We start from the raw sequence: 10,734 nt of genomic DNA, 5'->3' as shown, positions 1-10,734 counted from the left end.
TCTCTCTCTCTCTCTCTCTCTCTCTCTCTCTCTCTCTCTCTCTTCCTTCCTCTCTGAAATCAATAAAGATATTTTTTTAAATATCTCTCATGCCTGAATACGGCTAATCTCCATTCCCATTCTCATTCCCAATCCCAGGGAACCTCTAATCTACTTTCTACCTCTATAGATTTGCTTTTTATAAACATTTCATCTAAATGCAAAATGTGGCCGAAACCGGTTTGGCTCAGTGGTAGAGCGTCGGTCTGCAGACTGAAAGGTCCTGGGTTCGATTCCGGTCAAGGGCATGTACCTTGGTTGCAGGCACATCCCCAGTAGGGGGTGTGCAAGAGGCAGCTGGTCGATGTTTCTCTCTCATCGATGTTTCTAGCTCTCTATCTCTCTCCCTTCTTCTCTGTAAAAAATCAACAAAATATATATTTTTAAAAAATGCAATATGTGGATTTTTGGTGTTTGGCTTCTTTCACTTAGCACAATGTTTTTGATGTTCATGTTGTAGCATTATCAGTGGTTTGTTCCTTTTATTGCTAAATAATATTTCATACAATAATCTTTAATGGCTCACCAAACCACCTACTAATAGCTCCCCAACTACAACTCATGATAGCTCTCTGATATCCAGGTCCTCAAATAGCATCTGAGACGGTACCCATCAGCCCTCAACTATATCCCCAAACCACACTATGACCTTCAAACTTCATCACTAAACTATCCTCCCAAAGCCTCATATTCACCCCAAATCTCCTTCCAATAGTCCCCACTCTACCATCAAACTGCTCTGTAACTCCCCAGAGAATATCCCCAAAAGTGCCCTTTCAATAACACCCAACTCTAACCCCAAACTACTCTCCGATTAAAAACTTTGCCCCTAAAATTCTCCTTCCAAGAGCCCCCAAACCCACTTCTAAATATCCCTTAACTACCTTCCCTTAGCCTCAAACAATACCCCCAAACCACTAATGATCACTATACCAAATCTTGTCTTAAATTACATGCAGCTACACCCACAAAACATCTGTGAACTTTTCCCAATCATACAACCTAACCACCCTCCAAGAACTCTCAACTACAACCTAAACCAGCAATTTTCAATCCTTTTCATCTCATGGCACACATAAACTAAGCATTTTTGCCTAGCAGTTTTGGCTCAGTGGATAAAGTGTCGGCCTGCAGACTGAAGAGTCCTCCGATTCAATTCTGGTCAAGGGCACATGCCCATGTTGTGGGCTCAATCCCCAGGGTGGGGCTATAGGAGGCAGTTGATCAATGGCTCTCTCGCATCATTGATGTTTCTCTCTCTCTCCCTCTCCCTTGCTCTCTGAAATCAATAAAAATATATTAAAAAATAAATAAATACACTAAATTATTAAAATTCTGTGATACACACACACACACACACACACACACACACACACTTTTTGGTGATCTGACAAAAAAAAAAAAAAGATATAATTTTGGTTCATTCACACCAGATGGCTATTGTTGTGTTGGCTGTTGTCATTTTTTTATTTGACAATCTAAGGGAAAAGACATTTAGTGCACCTGACTAAATAGTCACGTATTGCATGTTTTTAAAAAATATTTTTATTGATTTCAGAGAGGAAGGGAGAGGAAGAGAGAGATAGAAATGTCAATGAGAGAGAATTATTGATTGGCTTCCTCTTGCATACCCCCTATTGGGGATTGAGCCTGCAATCCGGGTATGTGCCCTTGATCAGAATGAAACCCGGGACCTTTCAGTCCACAGGCCGACGCTCTACCCACTGAACCAAACCAGCCAGGGCGGTATTGAATGTTTTAAAAATCCTTTCGGCACACCAGTGTGCTGTGGCAGGCAGACTGAAAATCACTGCCCTAAACTTTCCTCTAATACCCCAATACTATTTGAAAACATCCGCCATTTATCTTCCCCATCTCCCAATTATTCCTCCAGACTATCCTCCAGTGACCTCTCACCCCCACCTCAATGTTGCCTTTGATGACTCCAACTGTACCCAAACACTTTCCAATGGCCCCTAATTACACTCTCAAACTGCCCTCAATAAACCCCAAGCACACCCCTAAGTCCCTCCAACAACCCCAAATTTACCCCCAAGCCATTTGTGGCTGCTGTAACAAATTACCACAAACGTGATGGTTTAAAACATAAGAAATTTATTCTCTCACAGTTCTGGGGGACAGAAGATCAAAATCAAGGTGCCAGCCAGACCATGCTCCCTCCAGAGGCTCTAGGAAAGAATCTGTTGCCCCTTCCTCTTTTGTTTGTTTGTTGTTGTTGTTTTTAAATATACTTTATTGATTTTTTACAGAGAAGAAGGGAGAGAGATAGTTAGAAACATCGCTGAGAGAGTCATCGACCAGCTGCCTCTTGCACGCCCCCTACTGGGGATGTGCCCTCAACCAAGGTACATGCCCTTGACCGAAATCGAACCTGGGACATTTCAGTTCGCAGGCCGATGCTCTATCCACTGAGCCAAACTGGTTTTGGCAGCCCCCTTCCTCTTTTGGTGGCTTCCAGCATTTCTTGGCTTGTGTCTGCATCACTACAATCTCTGCCTTGCTTTTATTCTTTCTGTCAGATCTGCCTCTGCCTCCCTCTTTTTTATTTTTTATTTTTTAAATATATTTTTTATTGGTTTTAGAGGAAGGAAAAGGGAGAGATAGAAACATCAATGACGCCAAGACCGGTTTGGCTCTGGATAGAGCGTTGGCCTGCGGACTGAAGGGTCCCAGGTTCTGGTCAAGGGCATGTACCTTGGTTGCGGACATATCCTCTGTGGGGGGGTGTGCAGGAGGCGGCTGATCGATGTTTCTCTCTCATTAATGTTTCCAGCTCTCTATCCCTCTCCCTTTCCCTCTGTAAAAAATCAATAAGAGTATATTTTTAAAAAAAATAAAGAGCCGAAACCGGTTTGGCTCAGTGGTAGAGCGTCGGTCTGCGGACTGAAAGGTCCCAGGTTTGATTCCGGTCAAGGGCATGTACATTGGTTGCGGGCACATCCCCAGTAGGGAGTGTGCAAGAGGCAGCTGGTCGATGTTTCTCTCTCATCGATGTTTCTAGCTCTCTATCTCTCTCTTCTCCTCTCTGTAAAAAATCAATAAAATATATTTTTTTAAAAATAATTTTAAAAAGAAAGAAAGAAACATCAATGATAAGAGAGAATCATTGATTGGCTGTCTCCTGCACGCCCCCTACTGGGGATCGAGCCTGCAACCCGGGCATGTGTCCTTAGTCGGGATCGAACCTGGGATCCTTCAGTCTTTAGGCCAATGCTCTATCCATTGAGCCAAACCAACTAGGGTCTTCTTCTTCTCCTTCTCCTTCTCCTTCTCCTTCTCCTTCTCCTTCTCCTTCTCCTTCTCCTTCTCCTTCTCCTTCTCCTTCTCCTTCTCCTTCTCCTTCTCCTTCTCCTTCTCCTTCTCCTTCTCCTTCTCCTTCTCCTTCTCCTTCTCCTTCTCCTTCTTCTTCTTCTTCTTCTTCTTCTTCTTCTTCTTCTTAAATCTTCACCTGAGGATATGTTTTATTGATTTTTGGAGAGGGAGAGAAACATTGATGTGAGCAAGAAACATCCATCCATCGGTTGCCTCCTAAACTCACCCCAACTGGGGATCAAACCTCTGACTGGGAATTGAATCCACCACCTTCTGGTATATGGGAAGATGCTCCAACCAACTGAGCCACACTGGCCAGGGTTACCAACAGCACCATTAATGTTCATATTTCTACCAACACTCTGTTTATGATGCTATATATATTCTCCAAGGCAACATATGCTTTTCTACTGTGCTCCTCCTTCCCTTCTGAGGGGTCACCACCAGTGCTTTTAATATTCATATTCTACTAACAGTCTGTTCAAGGCAATTTAGGCTTTTTCTTTTTCTATTTTCTCCTTATTCTAGGCTTTCTTTTCTTTTGGTTAATCCTCACTCGAGGATGTTAGAGAGTGGGAATTTTTGATGCAGAAAAAGCGGGGGGGTGAGGGGGAGGTGTTGGCGCGGAGAGCAGGGAGAGCCAGAAAGGCCGTGGACTATGCCCCAGATAGAGTTGTCAGTGCTGACACCAGACCAGTCCTTGAGATATAGTCTCCTGGCCCCTTCCCAGCACGTAGACCTTCTTTCATAGATCACTGTCAGCTTTCTGAAGAACAGGATGACCCTGTGAATAACATGGTTGTCAATGGCATGGCTCTGATGTTGCTTAGGAAAAACTGTTTTGTCTTGGGTTGCTTGTTCTGCAAAAGAAGGATGTGGTAAATGTGCTGGAAAGTGGTCCTGCACAAAGGGTAGGGGCTGCTCTCTGGTCTCTCTGCATGGAGAAAGGCAGAATAGTCACTGGCAGGCTAATAAAGGTTCCTTAAATTTTAATTTGGTCTGGACCTCAGTGGTCATTCGCTCCACAACAGATACTTTTCTTCCCATTGATTTTTTTAAATGAACATATCAAGATTTTATTGTCATATTATAAAACAAAATATGAAGCTTAGAACTGGATCACTTGACCCTTTTTCCTCTTGTCTCCTCCCAGTTCAAAATGCTTGCATCTCTTAATAGCCAGCATTCTCTTAGATCTGCAGTTAGGTTCAATGCAGTCAAGCCTTGGTACAATCTTCTTTGTCGTTTTAGCCTTTTTTTTGTGTGTGTGTGTGGAAAATTGGCTTAGTCTGCCCACTGTAGCCACTCTGCTTCATATCGAAATGCCGCTTTCCTTGTGCACACAAAGAATCATTGGCCTTCTTGTACTGTGTTACTTGTGGGGTTGATGCTTGACACACTTCTCACCGAAGGTTCAGTGGATTTTAGGAACATTCACCATGTTTGTGAGCACTATCAGGAGGTGGGGGGAAAGCTCCCATTGATTCTTTTAGAGAGAGTGGAAGAGAAAGGGAAAGACAGAGAGAAACATCGATGTAAGAGAAACACATCGATTGATTGCCTCCTTTGCACACCTGGCCAAGAAGGAGCCTGCTGCCAAAGTACGTGCCCTGGACCCTATTGGAACCCAGGACCCTTTGGTCTGCAGGTCTACCTATCCAGTGAATAAAATAGACTAGGGCTAGGCTTTTTCTTTTTTGTTGTTTTTGTTGTGGAGTGAATTCGAGTGAATGACCACTGAAGTCCAGACCAAATTAAAATTTAGGGAGCCTTTATTAGCTGGTCGGCTGGTGACTGCTCTGCCTTTCTCCACACAGGGAATCCAGAGAGCAGCAGTGACCCTTTGTGGGGGAATATATATATATAATTGATTTTTCATAGAGAGGAAGGGAGAGGGATAGAGAGCTAGAAACAACGATGAGAGATAAACATCAACCAGCTGCCTCCTGCACACCCCTCACCGGGGATGTGCCTGCAACCAATGTACATGCCCTTGACCGGAACCAAACCCAGGACCCTTCAGTCCTCAGATGGATGCTCTATCCAAACCAGTTTCAGCTAGGGGAGGGGGGCCACTTTTAAGCACATTAACCACATCCGGTTTTTGCAGAGCAAGCAACCCAAGACAAAATAGTTTTCCCAAGCAACCTCAGGATCATGCCATTGACAACCATGTTATTCACAGGGTCATCCTGTTCTTCAGAAAGCTGACAGTGTTCAATCTTGTAAGGTTATCTTGTGAGGTGCTGGGAAGGGGCCATGAGACTATATCTCAAGGCTTAGCCTGGTGTCAACACTGACAACTAACTCTATCTGGGGCATGGTCCATGGCCTCTCTGGAGTTCTAAAAAATTCCACTCTAACATTTTGTTTTTGTTTTTGTTGTTAATCCCCACTGGAGTATATTTTTCCATTGATTTTTAGAGAGAGTGGAAGGGAGGGAGAGAGACACATCCATTGGGTGCCTGCCACATGCACCTTGACTGGAATCGAACCCAAGAGCCTTCAGTTTGAGAGTCAATGTTCTATCCACTAAGCAAAACTGGCTGGAGCTAGTCTAGGCTTTTTCTGTCATGTGCCTCAAAATTCTTCCAGCTTCTACCCACTATCCAATTCTGAAGCCATTTCAATGTTTTTAGGTATTTGTTGCAACATGTTATAAACCGATTTATGTGTGTGTGTCCCCCCACCCCCCCGCAATCCATACATTGAAGCTTTAACCCCCACTATGACTGTCTTATGAAATAGCACCTGTGAGGAGGTGATTACGGTTAAATGAGGTCATAAGGGTGGGGCCCTAATGCAATAGAACTGGTGTCCTTATAAGAGAAGGAAGAGACAGCAGGAGTGCTTATGCCCAAAGGAAAGGCCATGTGAGGACACAGCAAGGCCCAATCAGACTACGACACAGCAGCATCTCACAACCAGGTACCAAAATTTATATTAATTTCCGGTGGTTCCTGTAAATTCCCCACTTCAAACTTTTTAAAGTGGGGGCCAGATCACGGTTCCTCAGAGAGCTGGAGGGCCGGACTATATGAACTACTAATCCCTACTGTAACACCTTGGCTGCGCTCACTGCCCAAAAAACCTGGCAGGCAGGATCAGACTCCCCTGGGGGCTGCATGTGGCCCGCAGGCAGTAGTTTGAAGAGCCCTGATTGCCACAAATTTAGTGGCTTAAAATATAAGAAATCTGCCGAAGCCAGTTTGGCTCAGTGGTAGAGCGTCGGTCTGCGGACTGAAAGGTCCCAGGTTCAATTCTGGTCAAGGGCATGTACATTGGTTGCAGGCACATCCCCGGTAGTGGGTGTGCAAGAGGCAGCTATTTGATGTTTCTCTCTCATCGACGTTTCTAGCTCTCTATCCCTCTCCCTTCCTCTCTGTAAAAAATCAATAAAATATATTTAAAAAAATATATAAGAAATCTGTCTTAGCCGGTTTGGCTTAATGGATGAAGGGTCAGCCTGTGGACTGAAGGGTTCCAGGTTCTAATCTGGTCAAGGGCACATGCCGGGTTGCTGGCTCGATCCCCAAAAGGGGGCATGCCAGAGGCAGCGTATCAATGATTCTCTTTCATCATTGATATTCCATCTCTCCCTCTCCCTTCCTCTCTGAAATCGATTAAAAATTTTTTTTAAAAAAAGAAATCTATTCTGTCATAGTTCTGGAAGTGAGAAATCCCAAATCAGTTTCATTGGGTCAAAATGAAGGTGTCAGCAAGGCCATACTCTCCCTAGAAAATCGAGGGGAGAATCTGTTCGTTGCCTCTTTCAGCCTCTGGTGGTTGCTGGCATTTCTTGGCCTGAGCATCACTACACTCTCTACCTTCAAAGTCGCATTGCCTTCTCCTTTTTTGCCTGTCACATTTGCCTCTGCTTTCCTCTTTAAATAAACTTGTGATTACAATTTGGTTCCATTCAGATAATCCAGGATAATATCCCCATCTCAAAACTCTTCATTTAATCACACCTGCAATCCATATAAAGTAACATTCACAGGTTCCAGAGACTTGGACATGGGCATTTTAAAAAAGAATTTTCTTGTATTATAATTTTTTAAATTTATTGATTTAAGAAAGAGAGAAAGAGAGGAGAGGAGAGAGGGGGGGGGATTTGTTGTTCCACTGATGCATTCATTGGTTGATTTTTGTATGTGCCCTGACCCAGATCAAACCAGCAACCTTGGCATATGGAGATGACACTCTAACCAACTGAGCTACCTAGCTAGGACAGAAGACATGGACATCTTTGGGAGTCATTCGTCAGCCTACCATACCATCCTATGACAGTTAACAACTCTACTCCTTCAACTCCCTTAAAGAAGACCAAACTCTATCTGTAAACACTCACTGTCTTCCTATATCTCTCCAATTGCACCCCAAACCATCTTCCAATCCCAACTCTATTCCCAATTCACCCTCTAGCTACCATCTGCGTTCTTAAATGGTCCTCTAGCAGTCCCATTCCTCCTGAAGATCTTCACATGATCATTTAGTTGCATGAAAACTGTTTTGTAGTAGCCCCCAATCTTACCCCCAAGTCATCCTCACCAATCACATCTATCCCTAAATATCCCAGCCCCCAGTCACCATCCAATTGCCCTCTTTTGTTCCTCCATATCTCCCAATCATCCCACCCTGCTGTTTTCTCTCTCTCTCTCTCTTTTTTTTTATAATATATTTTTATTGATTTTTTACAGAGTGGAAGGGAGAGAGATAGAGTTAGAAACATTGATGAGAGTCATTGATCAGCTGCCTCTTGCACACCCCCTACTGGGGATGTGCCCGCAACCAAGGTACATGCCCTTGACCTGAATCGAACCCGGGACCCTTGAGTCCTCAGGCCGATGCTCTATCCACTGAGCCAAACCGGTTTCGGCCCTGCTGTTGTCTCTTAATGAAACCCCAGCTGCATGAGAAAAGAAGGAAGAGAGGGAGGGAGGGAGGGAAAGGGAGAGAGGTGTTCAAAAAAGGTGTGAGCGAGTAAGAGATTAAGAGAGAAGGGCTGAGAGAAATGGGAGGATGGGTTTATTGTGCAGGATATGTGATGGGGGAAGGACTTAAGGAAACATTTTGGATGTGTATATGAAGCTCATGTTTATAGGATTGAGGTGTGTTACAGGATAATTAACCTGTGGATCTAATGCTGTAATTTTCCCTCCCACTTCCCCACAAGTCTTTTTTTAAAATTTTTTATTGATTTCAGAGAAGAAGGGAGAGGGAGAGAGAGAGATAGAAACATCAATGATGACAAAGAATCACTGATTGGCTGCCTCCTACATGCCCTCTACTGGGAATCCAGCCTGCAACCCGGGTATGTGCCCTTGACTGGAATCGAACCTGGGACCCTTCAGTCCGCAGGCCGACACTCTATCCACTGAGCCAAAACAGCTAGGGAGAGAGAGAATTATTGATTGGCTGCTTCCTGCACACCTCCTACTGAGGACTAAGCCCAGAACCCTGGCATGTGCCCTGACTGGTAATCCAACCATGATCTCTTGGTTCATGGGTGGATGCTCATCTCTGAGCCACACCAGCTGGGCTACAAATTCCATTTGGATTTTTTTTTCTTTATTGATTAAGGTATTACACATGTGTCCTTAACACCCTCCCCCCCACTCATGCCCTCACCCTGCCCTGGTGTCTGTATCCATTGGTTAGGCTTATATGCATGCATACAATTCCTTTGGTTGATCTCTCTCCCTTACCTTCACCCTCCCCTACCTTCCCTCTGAGGTTGGACAGTCTGATCAATCCTTCTCTGTCTCTGGATCTGATCTGTTTTTGTTCATCAGTTTATGTTGTTCATTATATTCCATAAATGAGTGAGATCATGTGATATTTATCTTTCTCTGACTGGTTTATTTCACTTAGCAAAATGTTCTCCAGTTCCATCCATGCTGTTGCAAATGATAAGAGTTCCTTCTTTTTTATAGCAGCAGAGTATTCCATTGTGTAGATGGAGCACAGTTTTCTAATCCACTCATATGTTGATGGGCACTTAGGCTATTTCCAAATCTTAGCTATTGTAAATTGTGCTGCTATAAACATAGGGGTGCATATATCCTTTCTGATTGGTGTTTCTAGTTTCTTGGGATATATTCCTAAAAGTGGATCACTGGGTCAAATGGGAGTTCCATTTTTAGTTTTTTGAGGAAACTCCATACTGTTCTCCACAGTGGCTGCACCAGTCTGCCTTCTCACCAGCAGTGTACAAGGGTTGTGCTGGTGAGGATGCAGAGAAAAGGAAACCCTTGTGCATTTTGGAATTTTTAGTGGTAATGTATTAATTTTTCAAAAGTTTATTTATGGCCAAAACTGGTTTGGCTCAGCCTGCAGACTGAAAGGTCCCAGGTTCGATTCCGGTCAAGGGCACGTATCTTGGTTGTGGGCACATTCCCAGTAGGAGGCGTGCAGGAGGCAGCTGATTGATGTTTCTCTTTCATGGATGTTTCTAACTCTCCCTTTCTCTCTGTAAAAAATCAATAAAATATTTTTTAAAGTTTATTTATGGAGGAATTGTCTTTATTATGTGGAAACAATTTTGTGTGAGCCGTAGGGATGTTCGTGTTGACCAAGTCAACTTGGCATGTCAGGTGCCAATACCAAAAGGTGCAAGACAAGTAGGAGCTCAGTGAAGTTCCCAGAGGTCCAGCGGATGGGCAGGATCTGGGGCTGTTGGAAAGAAGGAAGGGAAGGTTGTGGATCCAGGGATTCTGTGAGCTGACTGTGCACCTGACAGTACGGATGGAACCCTTCCCTGTGTGCAAGCAGGCTTGCATGTATCTGGCACACAAAGGAGCTGAACAAATGTTTGGTGAATCAGTGCACAATCGAATGAATCCATTATTTTTGGAGAGCCTATTGTATGCCAAACAACCTGCTACTACTCCACATAAATGTTATTAGGGATAATCCTCATAACAACTCTGCCAGACAGTTACTATGACTCCAATTTAACAGGTCAGGAAAGCGGTGGCTTAGAGAGGGGAAGTCCCTTGCCCATATCCAAACCCTGGTCTGTAGATTCCATTAGTCATTCCCCGAAAGGATCAGATCTAATTTCCACCCTTCCATTCATTCATCCATCTGTCAAGGATTTATTAATCTATGTCATGTTGATTTTTTCTCTTTACTGCTCAGGAGCCCAGGGAAGAGTTAGGTTCAGGGCCTCAGGACTGGTAGGGTTAAGCACCTATAGTGTAACCCAGCGACTTAGGACAACAGCTGCTCCAGTGCCATAGAGTAGGGGAGCACTCACTTGAAGACCAGCTGAGTGGCTGGACTGTGGGTACCGAAAGTGCGGGGTTTCTGGTGCATGTCTCCAGGGTAGGGTATGTAGCTGCCTAGGCTAGGCCAAGT

General features: G+C 44.2%; 1 pseudogene across 1 annotated transcript; it reads right to left on the bottom strand.

Moving 5' to 3' along the window:
- Nucleotides 1–4,480: 4,480 nt before the first annotated feature.
- Nucleotides 4,481–4,813, bottom strand: LOC311615614 (large ribosomal subunit protein eL42-like; annotated as a pseudogene). Its single transcript has one exon. The product of its transcript is annotated as a large ribosomal subunit protein eL42-like (transcript).
- Nucleotides 4,814–10,734: the final 5,921 nt, after the last annotated feature.

This window comes from Pipistrellus hanaki (genome assembly GCF_964339955.1).
Source record: "Pipistrellus hanaki genome assembly, chromosome: X".
Classification (NCBI taxonomy): domain Eukaryota; kingdom Metazoa; phylum Chordata; class Mammalia; order Chiroptera; family Vespertilionidae; genus Pipistrellus; species Pipistrellus hanaki.
The sequence above is the reverse complement of the archived record's forward strand: the minus strand, read 5'-3'. Positions and strand labels throughout refer to the sequence as shown.